We start from the raw sequence: 24,835 nt of genomic DNA on the forward strand, positions 1-24,835 counted from the left end.
TGCAGATCAATCCGGTAGCTACAGAGAAAGTAGAAAATTCCTGGAAAATTAAGGGAAGGCTTGCGTGTCGTACTCAAGCCCCTATACTCTAATGCTCCTAAATACAATTTGGTCTCATCAAATAGATCGTATATAGAGAGCTTTTGTGTAAATTAGATTCAGTTTCATCCAAATATTGCGATATTTCTACATGCTTTTTCTTTTTTTGTATCTGGCGAGGTTTGTGCTTTTTCAAAACACAAGAATGTTCTTGATTGCTGGTGTGTGCGCCTCACAACTCTCCATGGTGCAGAATGTTCTTTGCCTCTATCAAGGTCACATGAATCGCCTCAGCCAGAGCCACAAACACACACACACACGCGCACACACACTCGCATCACGCAGTGCTCCAAGCCACATCTGTTTCACTCAGCCGCATTTCCACCGTTTCCGTTAATCCACATCAATTTATCGAGCTATTGAATTGTAATTCCTAAAGAGCAAAGGGTCATAAATGGGGCACGAAAGCAGGCACAGCAGGATGGCGAATTCAAACAAAAAAGTACAGCACGAGAGATTTAAAATAAATGTCAGAAATAGGACCGTCTGGGTTCTTTTCAAAAAAAAAAAAAATGGAACTTGACAGCTCCGAGGGATGATAAACAATGAGACAGAGAGAGAGAGAGATAGGAATAGTCTCAAGCAGCTCTGCAGAGCATACCCTAATGCAAAAGCAGTGACAAATGAAACACTGGAGATGCGATGAAGCTTTATAATTTTCCACGTAGAGCACTGATCCGGTTATGACAAGATAGCAAGACGGGAAGCGACGCTTTTCTCTTTAAGGTGAGGCGGCGGGGGACACGAGGACACGACGTAAACTCACTAATCAGGCATGTGTGTTCATTTGACTTTGCCATGGCAACGCAGTTGTTGGATTTTCCCCTCCGCTGGAGAATCACTGCAATGAGGAGCTCATTAAAAATGTATGCGAGCTGGTAAAGAACACACATTTTTCTGCAATCCTCCCCGCTGTAGGTTGCGTCTGGTAGATTTCTTTTTTTTTTTTTGCTGAAGATAAAGAGCAAAAGAAACGACTCAGCCATCAAACACAAGCCCAAAGTAACCAAAGAAGGTGAGGGTAAATAAAAAATCAAAACAAAACACTGCATATTTTACCTCATTTTTATTCATTAACTCAAGTGATTCTACTGATTTGATACTTCAAACGTTTCATGCAACGCATTTACGTTTGGTATACTGCAATCTACATTTTTTGTTGATAAGAATTGTATTTAATTTCTTCTTTTCGTATTGTATAATTTATCCTGCGTTTCACTTCAAAAGATTATAACTCCACTTTTTCTTGCATCTAGTTATTTTTTCCTCTTCCATTAGTTGATCAAAACTTGATTACGAAGAAAAAATGTTGTATCATGAGCAAAGTGAGTTAATTTATTCATTTTTTTTCACTTTACCTTGCTGACTTTGTTACAACCGATGTACAAAATAAATAACTTAGGCTCCAGTATAGAACCTTGTGGAACTCCTCAAGTGATTGTCAACAAATCTGAATTTCCACTATTTAGTTGCACATAATGAAATCTTTCAACAAGTTAGTTTTGAACAGTGTGTGTGATACATCATAAAATTAGTTAATATATCATCAATTCATTTACTGCCACTGCTGTTGATCGTTTTGTTTCGAAGCCACACTGACAATTTCATCGGCTGCGTTGCACAAAGTGAATGTTGCAGGCAGTTGGTGCTTTGCATTGCCTGCATGTCTGACTACACATGTAGTCAAACATTCCACAGTTTGTCTTATATATTTAATAAATATTCCATATTTAGACTCTGGTCGGCCATAGACAGATAAAAAGACAAATTTGAAAATTGGAAATGAAGAGAAACTGGCTTATCTCCCATTTTGTTGAAAGGCAAAAGATTGTCTAGTTTCATTTTACGCTGAAAACACCACACGGCAAAGTCAGATTACACTAAGTAACAGAATACGGGTATAAGCAAAAGTAATACTTCATCATAAGGATTTAAGCATCATTTTTCTACACCAACTACATATTTTTTATTTAATTAAAAAAAAAAAAAAAGCAAAAGCACAGCATCCATTTGCAGAGCTCCAAATGAAAAATTAAGTGCTCGCTCATGCCCATCACACATTCATCATCTTCAGCAGTGGCGTAATTTGAAGAATGCAAATCAAGGCTTGCCTCCAGCTCTGAGCAGTGGCTGCGGTGGAAAAGTTGTTTACTGGAATGAGGCAAAACTTCCTCCCCCCCCCCCATCACCCCTCCGAAAAAAAAGGAAGAGACGTTTGAAGTGCTGCAATTGCGTTATTCAGTCTGATAAGGATTCTCAAAAGGCTCCGTTTATCTGAAGCAAGTTGTCACAAATCCCATCTTCTCTTCTTTATCCCCATCTAATTATGTGCGTTATTCCATAATTTTCCAATTTTGACTTTTGATTATCTGCCTCCACGTTACAGTGACAGAGTTTTTTTTTCCTCTCTCAATGCCTAACCCTTTTTATCCAAACCTGTCGCCCTTTCCACCTCCATTTTGTCCTTTCCTTCATCAGCTAAGTGCTACAAGCACCAGCTGTGGGGTCTGAATCAGTACGTCTTACCGTTTTTTGTTTTTACCAATTAACCAGTCTCTGGACTGAAGCCCTTAGACCTGTTCTGTGTACGTCTTTAGAGCTGCCAAGTGTAAAACTCGGCATGTGAGAGCTGAGCCATGTGTTCAGGAGAGAGTGACAGTAATTGTACAAGCGGTGGAGGCACGCGAGCGTCTGATATGCAGCAATCCCGTTGCCTGAGGTGGAAATTCCAGCATTCCCTTGCAGCTCCGGGTGTCTTACTGCTGCTGCTGCTAACTCCTACGCACTCTTGTTGACATGTCAAGCTCTTGTTCTCACAAAAATGCATGCAAACTGTTAACGGGGCACATGCCAGCTGGCAACCTGCCTGTTTTCCTCCACACTAGTTGTGACTCCCTCTGCACCCCACGTGCCCTCTTCCCTCCTCTCCCCCCAAACCCTGTTTTTTGGAAAGCAGAATGTGCGGCAACTCCTCTGCCATTTGCTTCACGCACCTGCTTTCTTCAAAGAATGCGCAGTAGCAGCAGGTAGATGAGGACGTTCAGCAAATACATATCTTAATACCTACTACTGCGACTAGCTCCTGAATGGTGCAAAGGCAAAATCATTTGATCCTCTCAGATCAGTGATGAAGTTTAGATCGCGAGCTACTATGAACAGCAGGCATTCAGAAGTAAGATCATTTCTACCAATAGCTCAGCAGCGCATAAAACGCCTTAAAAAGTATTCGGGTCCCTGTTGCTTTCACATTTTGCTACGTTACAAACACATTTCAACATATTTTATTGGGATTTCAAAGGAAATAAAAATCTAAATGCATATGTATCTAAATAAAGGAACAATCCTGAGGAAATGCTGCAATATTCTACTTTGTGCTAGTCCATAAAATATAAAGCCCTTTAAAATACATTGGATTCTGTAACATACTGTCATTTTGTCCATTCCTTTGGCAAGGACAAACACCTGCGAGGGTTAAGGTCTGAGCAAAACGTTCACAGTCCATGGTCTGCAGAGAAGGACCTGACTCATAAGTAGGAAGAAGACAGCTGACGAACTTAGTGAACTTTTACTACTAGCTGCTGCAGGACCGGATGATAAATATTCATGAAAAATGTGGCAGAGTGGGGCAAAAGAATGACACGGGACATCAAATTATCAGGTGCAAAGCAAGCCGGGCAGAATATATGTACCAAGGGAGGAGATGACATGTAACAGACGCAGGAATGACAATCAGTAAAGGTCAGGTGTGAGGGAGCAGTGGTGGGAGAAGCAACAGAAGTGAACAATAAACTGGCAAAGTGACATCAGGAAGTAACCAGAATACAGAGCAATTTCAAGAACTGGCTTAACTTGGAAGGACGAGCTGAATTACAGTCAGTCAAAGAGAGGCCAATTTCGTTTAAACTTTGATGAACTATCCATGTAAAACTTCAGATGCTTTAAGGAGATGAGTGTGTCAAAAAACAGTGAACGGTATTGGGAAGCTGGGTTTGCATGTCCAAAAGAATGCAAGTCATTCTGGGTGCTGAAGCAGGACCAAAGTGCTGACAGGAACTCCACAGCAGCTTTGTGATCAGGATTTAAAGACAAAAAAAAAAAAAGGGGGAAAACTTGCAGGTTTGGCACAAGGAGAATAGAACATGGAATTAAGTGCAAACGTAGGATCTAGCAATGAAAAACGTTAACTATAGGAAGCTAAAATCTGAGGAGGAGTTGGGAATGTAATTGAAACCAGCTGAGTCTAATCAGAGGAATGCTGAATAGCTGTGAGAAAGTGCTGAGCAGGGAGCAGAGGGAAAAATTATTAATTTACAAAAGAGAACAAAGAGGAAGCTGAACCAAAAAAAAAAAAAAAAACACCAAAAAAGGAACTCCAAGCCAAGAAATGACCTAAAATAAGAGTCACAACCAATAAGCGCAGAGAACAAAACGCAAGAAATAGCTAAAAAGATCAAGACAAAGAAATTAACATATTATTAAAGACCCAAATAGGAATATGGTTAGAGTGCAATGCCATATTAAGTGTTGGAAATGCAGTGATTTTAACCAAAAATGGAATATTTTGCCTTTTCAAAACTAAAACAATCAAAGATGATCTTCCAACTTAATTTGTACAAATACGAATATTTTGGTCCTTTCACTACATTCAGTGATTTCTACTGCTACGTCATCGCGAGTGTCATTTTACGCCCGAGTTAGACCGCAATAGTTGCTTTAATCATGTTTCAAGCAAATTATGCCCTCAAATCATTATAAAACACATCTCCTCAGATTAGTTTTAAAGGGAAGACTCTTCAACATCTTCTTTCTCCGACAAGAAGGAACACAAATTGCATCCGGGTTTTCTTCCGTTTATGATAGTAGACGTATTTAGAGACTCGCATCTTAAAAGTAAAACCTTTAGAAAAGTAGGAAATAATCTGCATGGCGCAATGTCACCTTTTGCAAAGGGAGAAAACGTACATTTTATCAGTAACTTTTCTTCTTCTTCTTTTTTTTTTTTTCGTCTCTGGAGCCTAACAGAAATCCTCCTTTTCATCTCTGTACTGCAGTGGCAGGAATTCAGTGAGAAGCAGATGGGTGGAGACGGATTGACGAAGGCTAAACGGTCTCCCAGACATTCTAGTCCTGCAAGGCTTTGCTCTTTCCTCAATCCTCCCCTCCCTCCCCGTCCACCTGGGAACCACACGTGCTCGGTTATGACTGGGCCGCCGCCGCCGCAGCCCAAATTATGAATATCGCATTTGGTGGATAGTACTTTTAAATTGCTTCATTTCTCTGAGGATGTAGCTGCCGGGTGATTCCTGGCTCTGTGCTGCAATATTAGCTGCCTTCGTGCACCGGCTGAGGAGAGTGGGGGGACAAATAGAGACCGTCCCAGGTGTCTGTTATACAACTGTGTGTGTTCACGCGTGATTATTTGTGTTTATTTCTGTCTTGGGGTGTTAAAAGGCCATTGGAAATTCAAGTGTTTGGGAGATATATGAAATAGTTTTGGCTCGTATGATGTTTTTCTCTCTCTTTTTTTTGTCAAAGCCTGGTTGGGATTTAATTTAGCTGTGCTTACGGTGGCCCTGAAGGGGAATTAAACTACTTGCGAATAATAAAAAAAAGAGAGAACATAATTTCTTTTGTATTGCTTCTGGAGAGTTTTCATTCGTACAGGTAACCCAGCACCTCAACATGGTCTATATCATATCACATTAAACAGAATGCGCAATTACTTTGATATCTGGTAGAAATACGCCGGAAATATATGACGGAGCGTTTCAATGAGCTTGCTGCGTGAATTTTGAGGACACCTTACAGCATAAATCTGAGTGAGTGAAAGCTCCGAAAACTCATTAGGAACATTGTTTAATATTTGGGCGGGTTAATGTTGCACCTTCACAGGAAGCAGGATGACAGACAGGCCAAATAATTGGACAGATTACAGAAAGACAGAATAACTCCACAGCGAAGCCCCGGGGGACCGAGGGACCCAAATGTTGCCCTACTTACCTCACGGCTAAACTGCAAACAGCCTCTTCCCTGAATCCCTCGCCGCTATAATTTCCAGTCAATCAAAAGTGCCAAATTGGGTTTTTAAACATTCACGTTTCTCGAAGCAGCGTTCCCACACTATTGCCCACAGAAATAAACAAGACACATGTCATTAGAATGACGCATCGTTTTGCGCGTAAACACGGCATTTACGTCTCAGGATATTTGTGTTTTCGTTGCTGGTCGTGTTACATCGCCTGCACGCCGAGCTGCTTTCTTCCTGGCTGGAGGTTAGTTTATTTCATTTCTTCCCTTATTTCAGTTTCATCCGCATGCAAATTAGCTGCAAGGCCTAACGAGCAATCAGAACGGTGTGTCATTCATATGTAATCTGCATATTTCACGGTGGTGGCTGCAAATGAGAACGCCATCGTCGACTCGTGCGGCGCGACGCAATCGGATCGCATTTTGTGATGCACGTTGTAAACACAATGTCATAAAAATGACATTTCCCTCCACATCAGTTCGAGTTGAGCCCTGCGCGCTCCCGTCGGTCGTTCTCTGTATGCAGCAAGAGACCTGCAGCAGTTCTGGTGACAGATTTTACACTCAGTCGTCATGTGGATAAATACATTTTTAGCATTTTGACAATGCATTTGAACCGTCAATAAGGACAGGATGTGCCTTTTTTTTTTCCTGGATTTTGCGCAGTGTTGTGAATATATCGTAGAAACAAACACTCAGCAAGCTGCAGTTGAATCATACGCAACAAACTTCTGCCATAACTCTGGCTGAAGTTTGTTTGACCTTGTTGAGAAAAATGATTATTTTTAGTGTTTAATACAGATTAATCTTTTTGAACAAATTTTTAAACTTTGAACAGGTTTCTGTTAGTGATTTAAAATTAAACTATGGCTGGGTAAGTATTCAAAAATACCAAGGAAAATGGGGTGATCTGCAGAGCTTCTCCCTGGACCCCTGTGGTTGTAACACATAGGACAGGAGGCCATGGATTAACATATGCAGGAAGGTAACTTCCACTATCATTTAAATTACCTTGGGAAACAGGAACTTGCAGAGTTCACGGGAGACCAGAACCCTTCTGTGAACATCTGGGTTGTGTGAACATTTTAAACCACTAACATTTACCTTACAAGATATTTTTCTTAGTTATAGATAGCATGTTCTCACTGAAAACTGTATTATTTCTGACTGTTAGAATTAAATGAAAATGTTTAGTATTAGATAGAATTAATTTAGACGATGATAAATGGATTTGAATGTTAGAATTAAATGAAAATGTTTTGTTTAGTATTAGAAAATTACTCAGGATTATGCTAAATGGGGTTTTGGGAAAATGATTGTGTTAACCTGTATACTTAGGATGTTTTTTAGGTTAGAAAAAAGGAATTGTACCTCATTTTGTTCTGTTGATTTTATGTGTTATTTTTGGTTTAAGGCAGGACTCAATCTTTTGGGATGCTGAGTGCAGAAGAGCAAAACTGGGTTTCTTAACATAAACTTTCCTTAAACTAATTACAAAATTTAAGTCTGTTCCTGAGAATCTATGTAGGGAGAGACTCCGGCTTTTCACACATATCTGTGAAATCCTTTTCTCTGTATATCTTTTATTTAGATGGTTTTAAAACCACAGGAGTTCAGGATGAGGCTCTCCTCTTCGTTTGTTAAACAAAAGAGCAAATGGCCTTTGTTCACAGCAGTAAATTAGGGGAAGTTCTAAGTTTTTTCTGGGTGTCCAAGGTAACTTCCAGTTGGTCAAGCGGAGGTACGCCTTAATTGAATATATTAAAAAGGAAAGACACACCTACATTATAAAAGTTTGCGACCTGGAGTAATAATTTAGATTGCTGCCACTATTTTGCCTTTTTTGCACCAGCTCTCTCCAAAGACGCGTCTTTGCCTTTTCTTTTATCTTTTTTGTCTCAGGTAATCAATGTATGTTTCTGTTGTTCTGCAGTTTTGTTGTTAATTCATGAGTTGTTTCTTATTGGATTAAATTCTGTAATTCTGTGACGTCAACACGCATTGTTGTTCTCCTTGTGCCTACACGTGGCCCGCCGAGAGGACCTGGGATCAAAGGAAGAGAGAGCCAAACTTTTTACCAAAGTTAACTATTTTAGAAATTTCTTCCTTAACAACCTCTATTTTTTGGCATGAATAGAGGAGTTTATTTAAATTGTTTGGTTTCCAGGCACTGCCAAGGACATATTTTCAACATGGTTGAGATTTATAGTTGAGATCTTTGTCCTTTTGAAGCAGCCAACTGTGCCCAGCTTCAATCCTCCGATCCAAACTGTCACCTCAGATTGTGTCAGACTGGTTTACGATGTTCATGTACAACCCAGGGACCATCACAGCTCAAGCTTACAAACTAAGAGATACTAAAATCACTTTGTTACAGTAAATACTGAAATGAACCTGAAATCAACGGCTCCAAGACTGACAAGCATGTTGGGAAGAGTGACACAAACACATGCAGATCAAATATAATATTATGCTTTTGGGAAACCTACTGAAACCAATGGACTGCAATAGAGCTGCACATTTTCTTTCAGATTTACTATCTCATTATCTTACATCAACTTTGAAAAGAAGGGTTTTTACTGCAACATCAGCATGTTTTTCATGCTTGTTTTTTTAATGCATTAGACAAGATTAAAGAAACTTAAACTAAGTAGTTTTATTGCTAATTACCTAACTTAACAGGGGGGGGGGGGGGGGCGAGTGTATCTAAAAACAACCGTGCTATTAACATTGAAATAATATGTGTTTTTCTCAGTAACTGGACAGATGGCTTACTATCTGGGACGAAGGTTTGCCGGAACCCAAATCAGAGCAACACCTTTTGGTTCTGTATTTGTTTTATTTTATTTGTTTATCTAACGGCCATATCAAGATCCAAAAGACATTTAGCAAAATTTTACTGGCCATGTGCAGGACTCCGCAATTAATCAAGTTTCTCATTTCATTATAATTTTGATTCCAAACGATCACAAAGAAAAAAAAAAAAAAAACATGTAATGACAAAAGCTAATTGCGTTGCAAGTATGCGCTTATTTTGTAATGTCTCCAGACTGGTACTTGTTTCCTCTCCTTCGGCGGCTGATCCCTTGTTGCAAATTTGTCGCGACATTTACTGATTTCTCAGGCTTCGCTGGCAGCTTTTTTCGTTGTTGTTGTTTTTAAGTGACAAGTAGCAAGTCCACAAACATTTTATGTTGTTACTGGAAGTCTCCAGCGAGTGGCGGAGACATGCATTGTTCTTACTTGTCTCAACGTACAGTGGGTGCTGCCATTGGCTTTGTGTAAGACAAGTCAATGCAGTTTTATCATATTCTTGGTGTGTTCAGTTGTCTACTGTTAGGTGTGCATGATATTTTATTGTAATTTCTTGAAAGTTCCTAAGTGCATCACAGAACTACTGATGCGTGTATCAAACTATGATTCATCTGTGTGTGCTCCTCCACTGTTTGCCCTTTACCTTACAGAGCTGGAACTCTTGGGGGACGAACTGTGCTGTTGCATTCCTGTCGGTAATCAGTGAGCTTCCACTCCGAAGGTTCTTGTAAACAGGGAGCAATGCGCTGTTATGGAAAAAACAGCTTCCCATCTGTCAAAGGGATTTCACCTCCTGGGGGCTTAGCGGTGAAAATCCCTCAACAGGCATTTGTCAATGTTTTGCGCCATGCGCACGATTGTGCATTCTTGCATATGTGCATATATGTACGAGTGCATGTGCGTGTTCAAATAGGGCTCGGCTCTTTGAGCTAGGTCTCCTGTCGGAGCTGTTTCAATTTGTACATCTCTCTTTTTTTGTGGGAACTGAGCTTCCGTACAGTCCGATCAAACATACAACCGATTCGAGATTTAAAGCATTACAGCTGATTCAAGCAATCCATCAGCAAAGTTGACCCAAATGTGCTAAGTTATTCATTTTATTTTATTTTTGCAAGTCACAACATGATTTAGAAGAAGACATTATGCTTGTGTTTTGCACAAATGGCAGCAAATCTGGCCTGCGTCACCGTGAACAGATGGTGAGTTATCCTTGCCCGTATAAACTGTAAAATGTTTTGGCATCACGTTGACGCCGAGGATTTTCCGCCCTCGAATCTGTGCGTCTACCGCTCGAGCTTGCTGAGCGTCTTTACAGGTCCGAATCTTTGTGATCTGGCAATTTTAAAGATGAGAATCTTCAAACGTTGATCTGCTTGCAACGTTGAGCGGAAGATTCTGTTAATAAGCAATCTGTCGATCAGCAATATGACATTCAAAACTCGCTTTATGAAAACAAAACAAAACAAAAAAATCTACCAGGCTTAAATTTGATCTTAATACTTGCAAATGCCATTTAGAGTTTTAGACGTAAAAGTGCTGCTGGCACTGTGGCTTCCCGAGGTTCAGCTGCAGCCCTCAACTTTTGTTGTTCATGTTAAAATGCTCCAGCCAAATGATGATTAATTTATGCTGGGACAGATTGGTCCAACTGCACAGGAAAGCCTCCCCAAACCAGTTTTGTTTGCTTCTTGAGGCCCATTATATTTATTTATTTATTTATTGGATTGAGCCCAGCGTTATCCTATCGAGCAGTTTTGCGAACCTTAGCTCGTGGTCTTTATAGTCTACTTTCTGCTCCACCAACCATTTTGATCTTGTGGGAAAAAAAACAACAAAAAAACAAGAAAAAAAAAACATTATTTAACTTTACAGTTACGTTCTTGGAGTATAAACATTTAAGTAACACACAGCGTACATAAGAATATATTAGTTTCCGCTAAATGTCAGACTAACACACTAAACATAAATACTGTATGGTGAGGCGTTTCGTCTTTATGTTTAGTTTGGCTTTGAGTATAATCCCAATCGCAAACGCACACTGAAACGGTTCTGAGCGGACGTGCCTTTACCTGAGGAAATGTCAGGTGTGGTTAACTTCAAGGTCCTGAGTAATGTTCAAAGTCGTGGACATAAGGCTGGAAGGCTCTGCAGAGCAGATCAGAGCAGGCACTGCATGTCCAATTGGCTTTCTTGGGCTTCTCAGCAGATCACATGCAGTCTCAGCAAAGCTTCAGCTATGCTTTATTGCACTTTGGCTTAGAAGAAGAAGAAGAGGGAGAGGAAAAAAAAAAAAAAGACACACTCATTTGCACATGCAAAATCTGTTAATTAAAATATGATTACATAGTTTGTTTAGTGCATTCACCTTCAAATAAAATTTTAAGATTTCATTTTTAAGCATATAGCTTTGATGTTTATGCTTAACACGAGCCTGTTTGATAGTAGACACCAGCTGGAAGTCACAGGCAAACTCATGTTTCTTTCTCTGTCTTCTGTCGTTGTTGGCTCGTCTTCATCATAAATCATTATCACTCCTCTGTGGGAGACGTCACACCGACGACGAGTTGTTGCCAAATAGTCAGAGTGACGGAGACGCAGCAAATCAACATATCATTTCTGACTATTATTTCCAGGGTTGGAAGGAAAATAACTGTTCTGTCCCACTCCTTGTTGTTAAAACATGACTCAAATAAAGGGTTCTTAATCAAGACTGACGTATGGTCGATGCGATTGATGTAAACAGATCCCTTTTTGACATTTTAATGAATTTCTCTTTTAACTGCCAAAAGAGAAATGAGGATGGGCCATTTCTGTTTCGGTTCTGACGTTTTAGTTTGATGTGCACAGAGCTCAGCACCCCGATTTCTTTGATTTACTGTTACCAGGGATAATTCAAATATCACAAGCTATGCTGTAATTATGGCAAATGAAAACAATGATAAGTCCCACTGTTGTAAACATAATCATAGAAACATTACTGACAAATATTCCTGGGGAAGGAGGCATTTCCCATAGATTATTTTTTAGAACTGATGATATATGAGGCCTTTACACTTTACCTATGAGGCTTAGTAATTTTTTCCTGCATAGCAGCATTGTTGGCTTTTGCAGCCACACATCCATTTGACACATTCCTGTTTGAAAAGGTGTCCTTTTCATCAAGGAAACAAAGCCTTTTCTGGTTACAACATCAGGTAGTCATACTCTGGTGTTAAAGTATCAAACAGTTATCTTAATAGAGCTTTCATTTGAAAAGGACATGGTCTTCAAGGTGCTTTTTGTGCCACAAAAGTGTGTTTTAGAACTATTAGGCATGGAAAAGAATGAAAAGTTAGGAGTGTGTTTTGTTTTGTCCTTCAAAGTTTTTTTTTTTTTTTGGTCTCCTTTCTCTGAAATTTGGCTCTTATCGAGCACTGACCTTGCACTCTGGCCGGTAAATACCCTATTGGTGGATGGAGCTCTATAAAATAGACGCCGTATGCTGGGGCACTGAAAGCAGAAAAGTGGAGAGAAAATATTTAGCCTTGAGTGCTGTCATTGTTCTTTTTTGGTTTGTCTTTATAGAGAAAAAAACCCCATTGAAACAAACGTGAGTGCATGTTTCAAACTGCGTCACTGGCAGTAAAGATTTTAGTTGTCATAAGGAACTTTTCAAATACAGAACCAAACATAAAGGCTGCAGAAAAAAAACAACTGGTATTTTGCGTAACATATAAGTAATTGAATTATTATATTGTTTTTTTAAACAACATAAATATGTACCTTAAAAACAGAAAAGCACAAAACCATACTGTATGTTAACACTTACAGGGGTTGTTAAAAAGATTACGTATTAGAGCTAGTTTAAATTAGATCATTTCAATGTTTAGCTAGCATAATAAATTACTGGCAAAATAAAATAAATATCCCATTCTGCAGAATAACGTAATATGTTCATCTTTGGAAATTGAAAAATTTGGCATCCTTCTTTGTGGACACTTCCCAGACAGAATACTGTGAGGTTAAAAAAATGCAGTGTATTGAGACCTCATTTTCCTTTATATCTGTCTAAACCCAGCGTTATTGCTGTCTGACCCAAAGTGTTAAGTGAGAACACTGATTTACAGCTCTGAAAAAGACTATTTTAGCCCCGTATTTGACACAGGGAAAGCTGAGGTTTGGAGGGAGCTGTTTTTAAATCCATAGTTTGCTCTGGTGTATACAGAGAAATACAGTTATGGAAGTGTTATATAACAATATTTCTTTGTCTGAATATGAACATGAAAGGTTTTTTTTTTCTCCTTTGTTGGGCTTTCTCTTGGGAGAGCAGGTCTCACTCTTTGGTCCATCTCCAGCTCTCCCGAGTTTCACTTACAGAAGGCAGGCTAAGCCGCTTGGTACAGCCCAAGTCTGTGCTGACATGAAGCTTGCAGGGGAATTTTGCTTACTGAACAAATTTACAAAAGGTGTTGAAATGGCAGGCTTCCAATAAAGAAATCCTATATATTTTTTGAAGAATTGGATACCTGAGAAGAGATTTAGATCAGGGATGTGTTTTTAAGCTAATCCACTATCATGCTTAAGCCATCATTAATACCGGTGATAGGAAAATTAACCGGTTTTCATCGATCCACGGACATTCACGTGATTAAGACAGTTTTAAATATCTGTGATTTATAAAGGAAAATTTTAATTACACCGGATTTTACCTCAGTGTATCGGTTAAATTTGATATTAATGTACAAATGCAAATAAATAAATAAATAAATAAATAAATAGAAGAATTGTTGACCAACAAGCACTTCCTTTAGACCGGAAGAGGACGAAGCTGTGCGGGTTGGCGCGCGCGCTTAATTACCACAACAAACATGGCGGAGCAAGCGGAACCGATATATTCACCGCCACACACATGGCTTTTACAAGAGAAACGGAGAAATGGAATCAGCGTGGGAGACCCCTATCAGTTCATCGTCTTCAGAGGCAGATCACGTCGTTCTTCTTCCTTCAGCGCCACGCATGGTGAGACTAGCGTTTCATCACTTTTTAGCGGATATTTGGCTATTAATATCCGCTGTGCAAAAACCATAACTGATGCTGTACGCCCCTTGCTGGTTTTTGTGTGTGTCTGGAAATTTTGCGCATTCGCACAACGCTGGAGGGCATAAAGACTATGCTACCCATAGCCGCGCTGTCGCGGTAGAACATTTCCGTGAACTAAATGAAACTTGGAGATGTAGGTATTATTGATTCAGTGCAGTGGGCCAGAGCAAAGGGAAAATAACGCAGAAGAATAACTCAAAACCACTGGTATTCTTCATTTCCCTCGCTCTCAGTGTCGGCTAGGCTGCACGCAGACCAGTTGCCATAGCAACTGACAACACGACGCTATATTATGTTTCAGGAGTCAATGCCAAAAAACACTCAAACATTTCCCACGCAAAGATTATATGATTATTAATAAATGATTAAAATTTGAATTGCTTCATTCATTTTTATTAATAAAAAATATTTAAACAAATATATTTTTCAGCTAAGTTAATTTAAATCGAGAGGCATCTTGATGAGGGCGTAAATCCTATATAATTGAATCGTTGGTTGATGAGGATGTTAAATATATCGGATGATCGTAGCTTGCGAATCCAGACATGTATCGGGTAGAGATCAGAGATTCCCACCCCTACTAAAACTATATATTTAATACAACAAATAGAAAAATAGACTATTAGATAAATTGGTTGCAAATGATTCATTTTTAAAAATGAGTCATGATAAAGCTACTGTCAGAGAAAGTGTTTGTGTGTGAAACAAACCCAAGTACATCTCTGTATGAGAATTTTGCTCTCTATTTTTTCCAAGTATAAAACATTTGTTTGAATGCAAGGCAAAGAGGTTGTTAAGGGAGTGAGAGAGACAAGCTTTAGATTTACAGTTGGAGAACTGCGGTATTTCTAGTGTGAGATAATGCCACTGCTATTAGAGATAGTTTTTTTTTTTTTTCAAACGTACACATTTTTGTCAGAAGTGCCATTAAGTGGGTAGGGTGCTGTATTCAGTGTGTACCAGATGCAGTGTGTGGCGGAGCTTATAAAAGCTTAGATGCAGTGTTTTGGTCCGTGGGGGTAAATGGGAAAGGGATGTTGAAAATCAGAAAGCAGATCATGCGAGTTCAGTTTTAATCCCCAGTGATAGCATTGACCAAAACTGAATGCTCATTTTGGGGTGCGAGTGTGCATCTTTGCATAAAAACCTCAAGTCAGGGGTTTTTACTTATGCAGGTTTTCTAATTTAAATCCACTGAGAAAATAGTCGATTGCGCTTTGTAACTGAAGAGCTTAGCAATTGTTTTCAAAGCTACGCTTTGTACATGTTTTTATGTTGACTAACTTCTTTTGTTCTATGTATTTTGATGTGAAAGATTTAGCTTGTAGCAATGTGCCTTCTAGGCCAGGAAGTTCTCAAGGGACTTTCTGCTTAAATGAACCCAGTCCTGTAAATAGAAATCGTCAACATGCTATCGCTATGTGATATAGACAAATCTAGATAATATTAAACATCACAGCTTATAGTCTAATTTCTGTTTGAACAACCTGTTTCTTCCACACTTGTAACAACCGAGGCATTTTTTTTTCTTTTTCGCTCTGTCTCTGTAACAGCTGCTCCACTGAAGGTCATGCCTGGCCATAAACCGCAACAGTTATAAATGGCTTGCAAGCGTTTTTTGTGGAAAGATGGAGGCGATAGGAGCAGATAGACGGCAATTGAAACAAAGCAAGTTGAGGAGAGAGAAAGATCAAAGCAGGGAACGATAGTTACGATGAATAAAAGGGCTTTAAAAGATCAAAAGTGTTCACTCTGTCTTTTTGCCCACATTACTGCCCCGGGAGGAGAATTTTCCCCGTCCAAATTCGGCAAAGTGAGTCACCCGTTTTCCTCAAGGTTGACCAAAGTGCATATAATTGCAAGATTTGTCTGTATCTCAGCATCGTCTATGTGTCTGTTATTCTCAAGTTCTCCTAACCCCACTGCACCAGTGAATAATAACCTCTAATTAAACATTGTGGTTGATTAAGCAGGTCTAAGAGTCTCTCTACCCATATAGGACTGAGACAACACACAAATTAAAGAGCCAGGAGCTTTTCAGGCTTCAGTGGAATAATTGGTGAAATAATATTGAAGCTTTATGGGTGTGATCGTCACAGTTTGGGTTTTTTTATTAAGAGCAACTAAGGAAACAGATATTTATTTAGTGAGTCGTAAAGGTTTTTGAGGGATGAATGCAGGGCTGGATGCAAGCTTGGTTAAATTGCTGCTTTTGATCAAATAAGTGCAGGCACATATGAGAGTACGTTTCCACTCTATCAATTAAATAGCAATTGAAATGCAAAAATGTAAGCCCATGACTCTTGAGAATAGAGGTGTGTAATTTTAATAAGCAGTACAAGCAGAAGGAAATGCAATTAAAAAATCCTGCGTACACTCAGGCAGCGTTACCAAGGTAAACGAAGAAAAAAGAGGTCAATGCGGTAGAACTGAAAGTAAAGTGGTTGACAAAAAATAGACCATGTTACCAAAACATGTGTGAGGAAGTTTTTATATCTACATCTAGATGTAAAATGAAAATAAATGAATTTTAATTTTACATAAATGTCAGCCATTAGACACCAGAGACATTGACAACATGACAGATTTACCAAGAACGTAGTCCTTCCCTACCAATGGAAAAGCGAGGCAGACATCTTTATTTCTTTGTTGTAAGTTTCAATATTCAAAACCAAGTCTTTGACCCTTAAGCCAGTAATGGATTGATTTCGCCAAATGTTTGTTTCTTGTGCATTTACTGCTGCCATTTCCAGTTATTTTTGTTTTTAAGTATTTATTTTTCTTCTTCAGCCTCCTCAGTCGCAGGTACAATGCAACAAAGCAGGATTTTATACTATAACCTTGGAATTTTGAACTGGGGTCTAGGAAAGAAATAAATTGTATGCATGAACCTGTTTTTTCCAACTCTTATCTCCAATACATTACATAAGCAAAGTATGGTTCCATGTTAAAATATCAGAGCAGCAAGGCTATTTTCTTTTAATTCCGCTACAGCACAATTTTAATTTTGAAACACAAAGGAAGATCAACATTTCAGATGTTTTCAAGTTTTCACATTTGTATATGTTCAGGAGGAAGGGTTGCAAACTCAACGTAATCAACGGGAGTTCCTTAAAGAAACAGTGTTTAGGCAAGTGACCTAATGAACTAGTAGAGTTGAAACGCACCACCTTATTTCCAGTGCTGATGGATTGAGTGCTTTTTGCCTCAGCTCTTTCTTATTCAGAATGCACTGGAGAAATGTCGGCATAAACCCTCATCAGTGAGCACATCTCCTGCTCTATCAACCGACATCCCTCATGACAAACACCAAGAGACTTGAACGCCTTCTGCTAAAGCCGAAGATCGACTCCCTGAACTTGAGGGAGCATTTCACCTTCCTCTAGCAGAGAACATTTGCTCTGGGATCTGGAGGAGCTATTTGGCTTCCCTCCTGCTACCCAGTTGGGAATGACTCCCAGTGTGGACTTGAGGGGCCAGCCTTAAGACATCAGGAGTCGCTGTCGACGGTGTTTGTGTTGTTCCACAGCAGCCATGTACACTGCAAACCGGATCAGGGTAAGGGGCGGCCTGTAGCTGATTACAGCCTGAAATGGGATCCAGCTCCCCTTTGTGCCACAAATGACGACACAGAGACGTGGTCATAAGCCTTCTTTATACAAAACACATGTAGACTGGACATTACATTTCCGTTCTAAAACAGGGGCAAATATGCAAATTGTTGTTGAATTTTAGTATTTTCATACTTTTGACAGTGTTACGGCGATACACCTGATTTGCGTGCCGATGAGCAGCATATGCAACCTTTATCGTAGTCCAGCACTCCAACTAATCGGCGTTCCCTCAGAGACTGTCTTGTGTCCTGGACCCCCATTAAAACTAACCATAGCAGTGTCATGGTTGTTAAAGAGAACACAATTAGAGGAGACATTAACAATGAAAATTAATTTCCTGTCATGCCCTCCCTGGACTATCAGCCATTGTTGCTTGAAAACACCCAGCGACCGCCTTCTCTGGAGTTTTTTTTTTTCTTCTTCTTTCCCTACCCTGCTTTTTTTTAGTGGGACTGTTGCTTTTATGGATGTGCTGAATTTTCTATCAGGTTGCAGAGTAAATGTTGTGCGTGCCATTCTCTGTGAGATAAACTACTACTCTTTACTGACCAAATCAAGGTGGTTAGAGAAGGAGATTTAGTGAACCATCGCTTTTCTCTCTCAGTAACTACTTGACTGCGGTGTCCTTCCTCTATGTCCCCATGACGACACGCGTAGGGCTTGGCCACATTCTCTGACAGAAAGAGTAATTGAGCATATTCCTCTTTAGCACAACACAGACTGTCTGTAGAACCCAGCAACAGAAGGAGTTGGGGAGTGGCGGGGGTGGGGGGATGCAGATTCTAAGAGAGAGTGATGTAAAATCAGCGTGAAAGAACGAGCAGGAAGAAAGTAGAACGATTGGAGGGGGGGGGTTGGGGTTGTACCGAGCGAAGAGACGGATGAACGTTTGAAATGCGAGGCAGTGTCCAGTCTAAAAAGGGAGAGAGCGTAAACTGGGGATAAAAGGAAAGCTTTCTCGCGCGTACATGAAAATTTTACAGCCGCTTTCTTTCCACTTGAGCATCACTCGGGAGTGGACATCTGCAGAGACCACCAGTTTGATGGCTGAATATTTGAACGATGCTTTGGAGCTATAGAGATGACTCACTTTATTTCCAACTAATTTAAATATTAAAATATATAAATATTGCAACAACAGGGCTGTAATAAAAAAAAATGCCTCTGTGTATTTTTCTTTTCTTTTGAATATGATCTTAATAAGACCTGTTTTAGAATAGAATAGAACTGAATTATTCTGCCTCCATCTGTCAGAAGACTTGGGGATTCTCTGGCTAATTTATTGAAAGCAGATCTCACAAGTATGTAAGATAACGCCACTTCTTTGTGGAAAAAAAGTTATTATTAAATCTCTGATCTTGCTTCCGTCTGATAACCTTTTAATGTCCTGTACAGGTGTGCATCACCAATTTCACCCTCTCCCTCTTTCTTCAGTCAACAGATGCTTGCGTTTAGTAGTACTGAAGCATGTGGCTCTCCATGTGACTTCTCTCCTGATAAAACCAGACTTTCACACTTTGGAATCTTTTATTCGCAACTTAATTACCACCAGCAGTCTGACATTGGGCCAGGTACCAAAGGATTTAAGCAGGCAATTTTTCATCTTCAAATTTGGGCTAGACCAGACCTGTCTCTAAGTTGCTCTGACTAAAACACCGGAAAAGATTGCTTACCCCCAATTCAGATACATTTATTCTCTTTTTTTTTTATTTTATTTTTTTTATGCTACATCATTTTGAGCTTATTTAAAAGTAAAGAAAGCTCTGCTTGTTTAGATTTTTTCTGGCTAAAGAAAAACCCACACTAAAATAAAGTGACTTGTGGTTGTGTGGACTGGAGTCCTCAGTTTTTAGACAAAAATGGGATTTTTCATTTATGGAAGCAATCATTAATTTGACTATTTGTAGTATGCTGTGCCTTGTAGGTGGTTAACTGCGCTGCATTGATTGGTCAATTAGTACTTCAAGAACAACATCAAATTGGATTTTAGAGGAGATTAAAACTATTTGTCCTTTGCACGTAGTACTCAAGACTATATCAGCATGTTTATTCTTGCTAGATGTTTACTCATCATGTACACAAATTTCATTAACTTAGTAATTTTTCATAATGCATTGGTGCATTTTTTCCATGATCAAACATCGACATAAACATAAACAACTGCAATTGTTGAGTACTGCTGATATTTTCTATTTCACAGCAGAAAAAATATGAAATTGATCTGCATCAAACCTGTTTTCATTAGAGAAAATCCCGACAAGTTGACTCTTTCAATAGGACCCTCTTAAGATATTGTCTTTTTTTTTTTTTTTTTTTTTTTTTACACAGCAACCAAACAGTTCTTCACCAGTTCTGCTGCCCAGCCCCGGAGGCCCCTGAGGCGGAGACCTCCACTGCCTGTGTCCCCAGGTAAGACGATTTCCCCTCCCCAGTAACATCTTCACAAATGTTTTGATTTTCACCTTTATTTACGTTCCGTTTTTTAAGATCCTTTTCTCAACTGCGGCCTCTTCTCATGCATCCTGTTAGTAGCAGTGCTTCAGTAGCTAAACCCTTGTCCAGTCAGCTGCCTCAGAAGCGGTGTCTAAAGTTGAAGTGGTTGTAAACGCTTCCAGGTCTTGCCAGGAGGAAAAGCCCGAGTTCTCTCGCCTTCGACGGATTCAGATTTCGAAAGGGTTTTGTGCTTCTAAATTAAAAAAAAAAAAAAAAATACAATGCATTCCATAAAATTTCTTTAAAGTTTTCACAATTATTCACTTTTAGGCCATTTAAAAAATTCTGCGTGCAGTTAGATGCGAGTATTGTCTTGGCATTTTTAGACAGAGCTGGCTGCTTGCTCACCTTCCACTTTTGTTTACACAAGTGCAGTCCACCTACCGAGTTTCGCTGGAAATTATAGCATTCAACCAGCCAAGGCACATCAATAGCAATTAAGCCGTTCACCCGAAAATGGTTTGTTTGTCGCAGACTTCGGTTTTTCATAGAATTGCTTTGCTGCATTGTTCGAGCTTGGCAGAGGACAGCGGATAAGCAAACACACTTGGATAGCAAATCATAGCCCCTGCAATGCTGGACACAATAAGTGGCAAAAGGGCTGCAGACCGACAAACGCTGATGCAGACACTCTTTAAACAAACTTATTGGTCTGCAAGGTGTGCAGGCAGCTGCAAAAAATAAAAAAGTTATTTTAAAACCTGCTCAGATCAAAACTCAAAATGTGTTTATTACACATTCATATCATGTGTACATAAACATTTAAGCTATTTTAAGTCTTGGAATTGATCAAAAACCAATCACACAATTTTGAAATCAATCTGAAGGATCAGTTCTCAACCTTTCCATTAAGTCATCAATTCTTCTAGATGAGGTTAGTAAAAAGAGGGCAGATCAATAAAACCTATAAGACAAAATGGCTACTGTAATCCAAAAAAAAAAGAAAACGTCTCCAAAATATCTTTGATTCCTTTTTCTTATTCGTTCAAGAGGTCAGGCTTGCAATCTTTTAAAGCGAAGGTCTGGCATAGTTATTATTTGGCTTTTAGCCACATGAATTAACTTACTTGCATACATTCTTATAGTATATTGGACAGAGTGTGCTTTAAAACTAGTACAGCAGCAGAAAGGGAGGAGAATAAGAAATCTAGAACCAAAGGGAAAATTAAAAGAATTTTTTTTCATTTGTTTTTAGGTTCTAATGTTTGTAAGAGCTGAGAAGCATTAACTTAGAGTTTTAGGACTCTAATGTCTTTTAGGATGTAGAAAAAGAGAAACATAAACTGAGGAGTGGAGCACCTTAATCCAGCCATAGGATTTAAACAAGAGCAAAATAGAAATAGAAATAGCCTTTATTGTCCCTCATTGGGGAAATTCTGGTGTGCCAGCAGCAAAATGACAGGAAAGTTGGAGCACGTAAATTCTCACAAAAATGCGATTATTAAAACAGAGCTTGGTATATAATACTATACAGAAAGTAAATGCACAAAATAAGAAAATAATGTGGAATTATTAGAAATAGCAAAGACTAAAAAAAGCAAACAAATGAGAAATGAGTTGGATAATTTCAAAAATTTACAAAATGTGCTTGTGTGACTGCAGGTTGTCATCAGATTTCTTTACTTAAAACGAAAGTGTGAGGCAGGGAAAGTTTGAGGAGACCACGTCAAATCCGAGGTGTTCCTCTGCACCGGACCAATCAAAAATGTGTCGCTCTTAACGGCTCATTTGTGCGGAAGGTGATTTCGAGATAGATGAGACGTGAAGGATGTAAAGGATCAATCAGAGTTTATCGAGTCGAACTTTGCTTGATAAAGAGTGTGTCGGGCTGTTGTGTTGTCTAATTGTCTTGTGCTCTGAAGGCCACTAACAAAGGCTTCAAGCAAAGAGCACAGCACAAGGTCCTCTGTAACTTTCAAGACTTTAAAACGTCCCCCTGGCAACCTCTGAAGCAAACCACTTCAAAGCCGGACCCCCTGGGGCTGAGACAGAAAGCAGCTTGTGGTTTTTTGTCTTTTTTTTTTTGTTTGTTTTCTTTTTTTTTGTTCTTGTTGCGTCTTATCTCTTTTTTAGGAAGCTGTATTCTGTTCAGGTTGATTTTCTGTATTTCCGCATTGTTGTCAGTAATTGGTTGATCATCCTTTCACGTGGCATCCCCCACATCCCAGCAACATAACTCCACACAGCAACCCCTCCCTCCCTCCCCACCACCCTTCTCGCCTCATTGCATCCGTCATCACTCATGCTCACTCCATTCGGGCTTGTCTCCACAATGTGGTCACACTGATTCCAAAAAAACAAAAAAAAAGAAAAAAGTGCAATACTTCCATGTCGGTAAAGTCTACTAATATGTGTTAAGACTGTCATAGTGCATCAGTGTGTGTAGAATAGGGTCCTTCCCATGTTGGAAACTTGGTGAGCCTTCTTGTTGACACATGTAATGCATTTGTGTTCATGTGAAAAACAAACAAACCAAAAAAAAAAAAAAAAACGTATCATGTTGCATGCTTTGGCTTGGCAGTAATCAGGCATCCTGTAGCTCCCTGTCTTATTTGTTTGTGTGAGTGTTAAGTGTGTGTTTGTGCCGTGTGTCACTGCAGTGAACATGGCATGCAGTAAACGATTGAATATACAGCGCCTTGCAGACGTGTTGCTGTTACTTTGGACACATTTCCCATTTTGTCACAATACGACCACAAACTCTGATGTGTTTTTAATTGAGATTTTACGTGAAAAATCACCACAAAATAATAACGCATAGATGGAAAGTGAAGAAGAATACTTTTTTTTCTCCATGATTATCAATCAGTCAAATTTTACTTGTATAACATTTCAGCAACAAGGCATTTCAAAGTGATTTACATAATAACAAACACAAAAACACAAAGTCATGCAACATAGAATCAACAATCAAAACTGTGTGCCATTGTTAAATTCGTGAATGATTACGTTTCAAATACAAATGCAAGTAGTCTTTGATCTAAACCTGAATGTGTAGGGTTGTTAACCTGCTGGAAGATGAACCTCCATCCCAGCCTAAACTCTCCCGAAGCCTCTAAAAGGTTTTTCCACCCGTAATTAAACTCCATCCATCTTCCCGTCACATTTGACTGGCTTCCTGGTCCCCGGATGAAGAAAAAATATCACAACACGATGCTGCAGCCACTGTTTTTCACCGCAGAGATCGTGATGTGTCTGATTAACGTACGCTGTGTAATCTCCAAGGGTTTTACAGAACAGCTGTGGATAATCTATCAAGATTTTATCGGGAAAATGTTTGTAGAATTGTGCACTATTTTCCTTCAACATCAAAAGTATGCTCTGTTTTGGGTTGGTCTTTCACATAAAACTTAAAATATATTGAGCTTTATGGTTGCATAGTAAAAAAAAGGGAAAAAATCCAAATGCTATCAACGCTTTTGCAAGGCACTGTAGTTAAGGAATACATATAACACTGTAACAGATCATCAAGGCCAGATTGAACAAAATCTTGAGATATTTTACCAACTTTTTTTGGTACTTGTGCAGAAGTTTTGAATGTTTTCACAGGGCAAATCTCTGAATTAGCATATAAAAGACTTCCTTGCGTTTTTCACAAATACCGACTTAAATTTTATGCTAATACAATTTTAAAATGAGCCATAGAAATGATGCATAGTGCATGATTTCCATAAATGCTTTTGCTGAATTTGCAAACTAGCAAAGCCTCAATAAATGTGTAGTTGTTCTAAATTGAATTTGAGCCCTATTTTCATTTGAAAATAACATTTGGGATTATCATTGATTGACAGTTGATGCTAGGTAGTGTTGGTAACTTCTTGCATACTGAATAATATATGGGTGTTGAGGTTTGATTGACTTGTGAATGCAAGAAAACATGTAATGCATAGGATTCAGAACATGTATAAAAACTGGATTGATCCTGTTGTCCGGCAGAACTGAAATATTTCATGCTGAACTAGGCCTCATTAACATAAAGAGAGAGCTCAACACCACTGCTGTTTTAGCACGTAACAAAACCTTCTTTCTCTCACTGGACGACAATATGTCAGAGAGATTGCAGTCATGATGACGTTTCATTTGCACTGCTGCTTCTGCCTCGAATAATTTCAGCCTCCGTGTCAACAGGGGTCAGTTCGGTAAAGGGCAAAACTGGGAGCTGCAAGCAAAAGCCCGCTGCTCCGGTCGCCATGCTGCTTTTGGTAAACACCTGAGTTTTTGTCCTTTTGTTTTGTTGGATTAGTTAGAAACAGAAAAAAGGACCCAACTTGGTATGTGGGAAATCATTAAAAAGAGGGGAAAGTTTGAGCTGAAAAGAGAGGAGTCAGGTTTATGCTGTCACATATAATGAGCACCCAGAGGAGGCCGAAAGCTCATCAGGGTCACCATCGCCAGGTCTAAAACGGGCGCCAGAGGGTTTGGAGACAGTGGCGGATTTGTATCCCGGCACATATAACATCACATCTATAATCGCGGATAGAGTTGGCTGATTGTCTGAGATGGCTACCGCCTTTCAATTACTTGTGTGAGCCATCGTCTGCTGTGCTCTGCTTCGTTTGCACACGGGAGTTCTTTGTTACCTTCATAAGACCGCTCGGGAGCCGGGGCTCAGCTTTCTGCTTTGCAGCAAAAACAGAAGTGCTGCAGTCGACAAACAAGAGACCAGAAACCTAATAAAAGGAGGGAGAATTTTAATTTTTTTTAAATAT

At 39.3% G+C, this 24,835-nt stretch overlaps 1 protein-coding gene across 1 annotated transcript in view; it reads left to right on the forward strand.

Moving 5' to 3' along the window:
- LOC106931840 (IQ motif and SEC7 domain-containing protein 3-like) overlaps positions 1-24,835 on the forward strand; it is an 85,707-nt gene that overhangs the window by 1,533 nt on the left and 59,339 nt on the right.

Source organism: Poecilia mexicana, unplaced genomic scaffold, assembly GCF_051168715.1.
Source record: "Poecilia mexicana isolate PSO_F unplaced genomic scaffold, ASM5116871v1 scaffold_23, whole genome shotgun sequence".
Taxonomy (NCBI): Eukaryota; Metazoa; Chordata; class Actinopteri; order Cyprinodontiformes; family Poeciliidae; genus Poecilia; species Poecilia mexicana.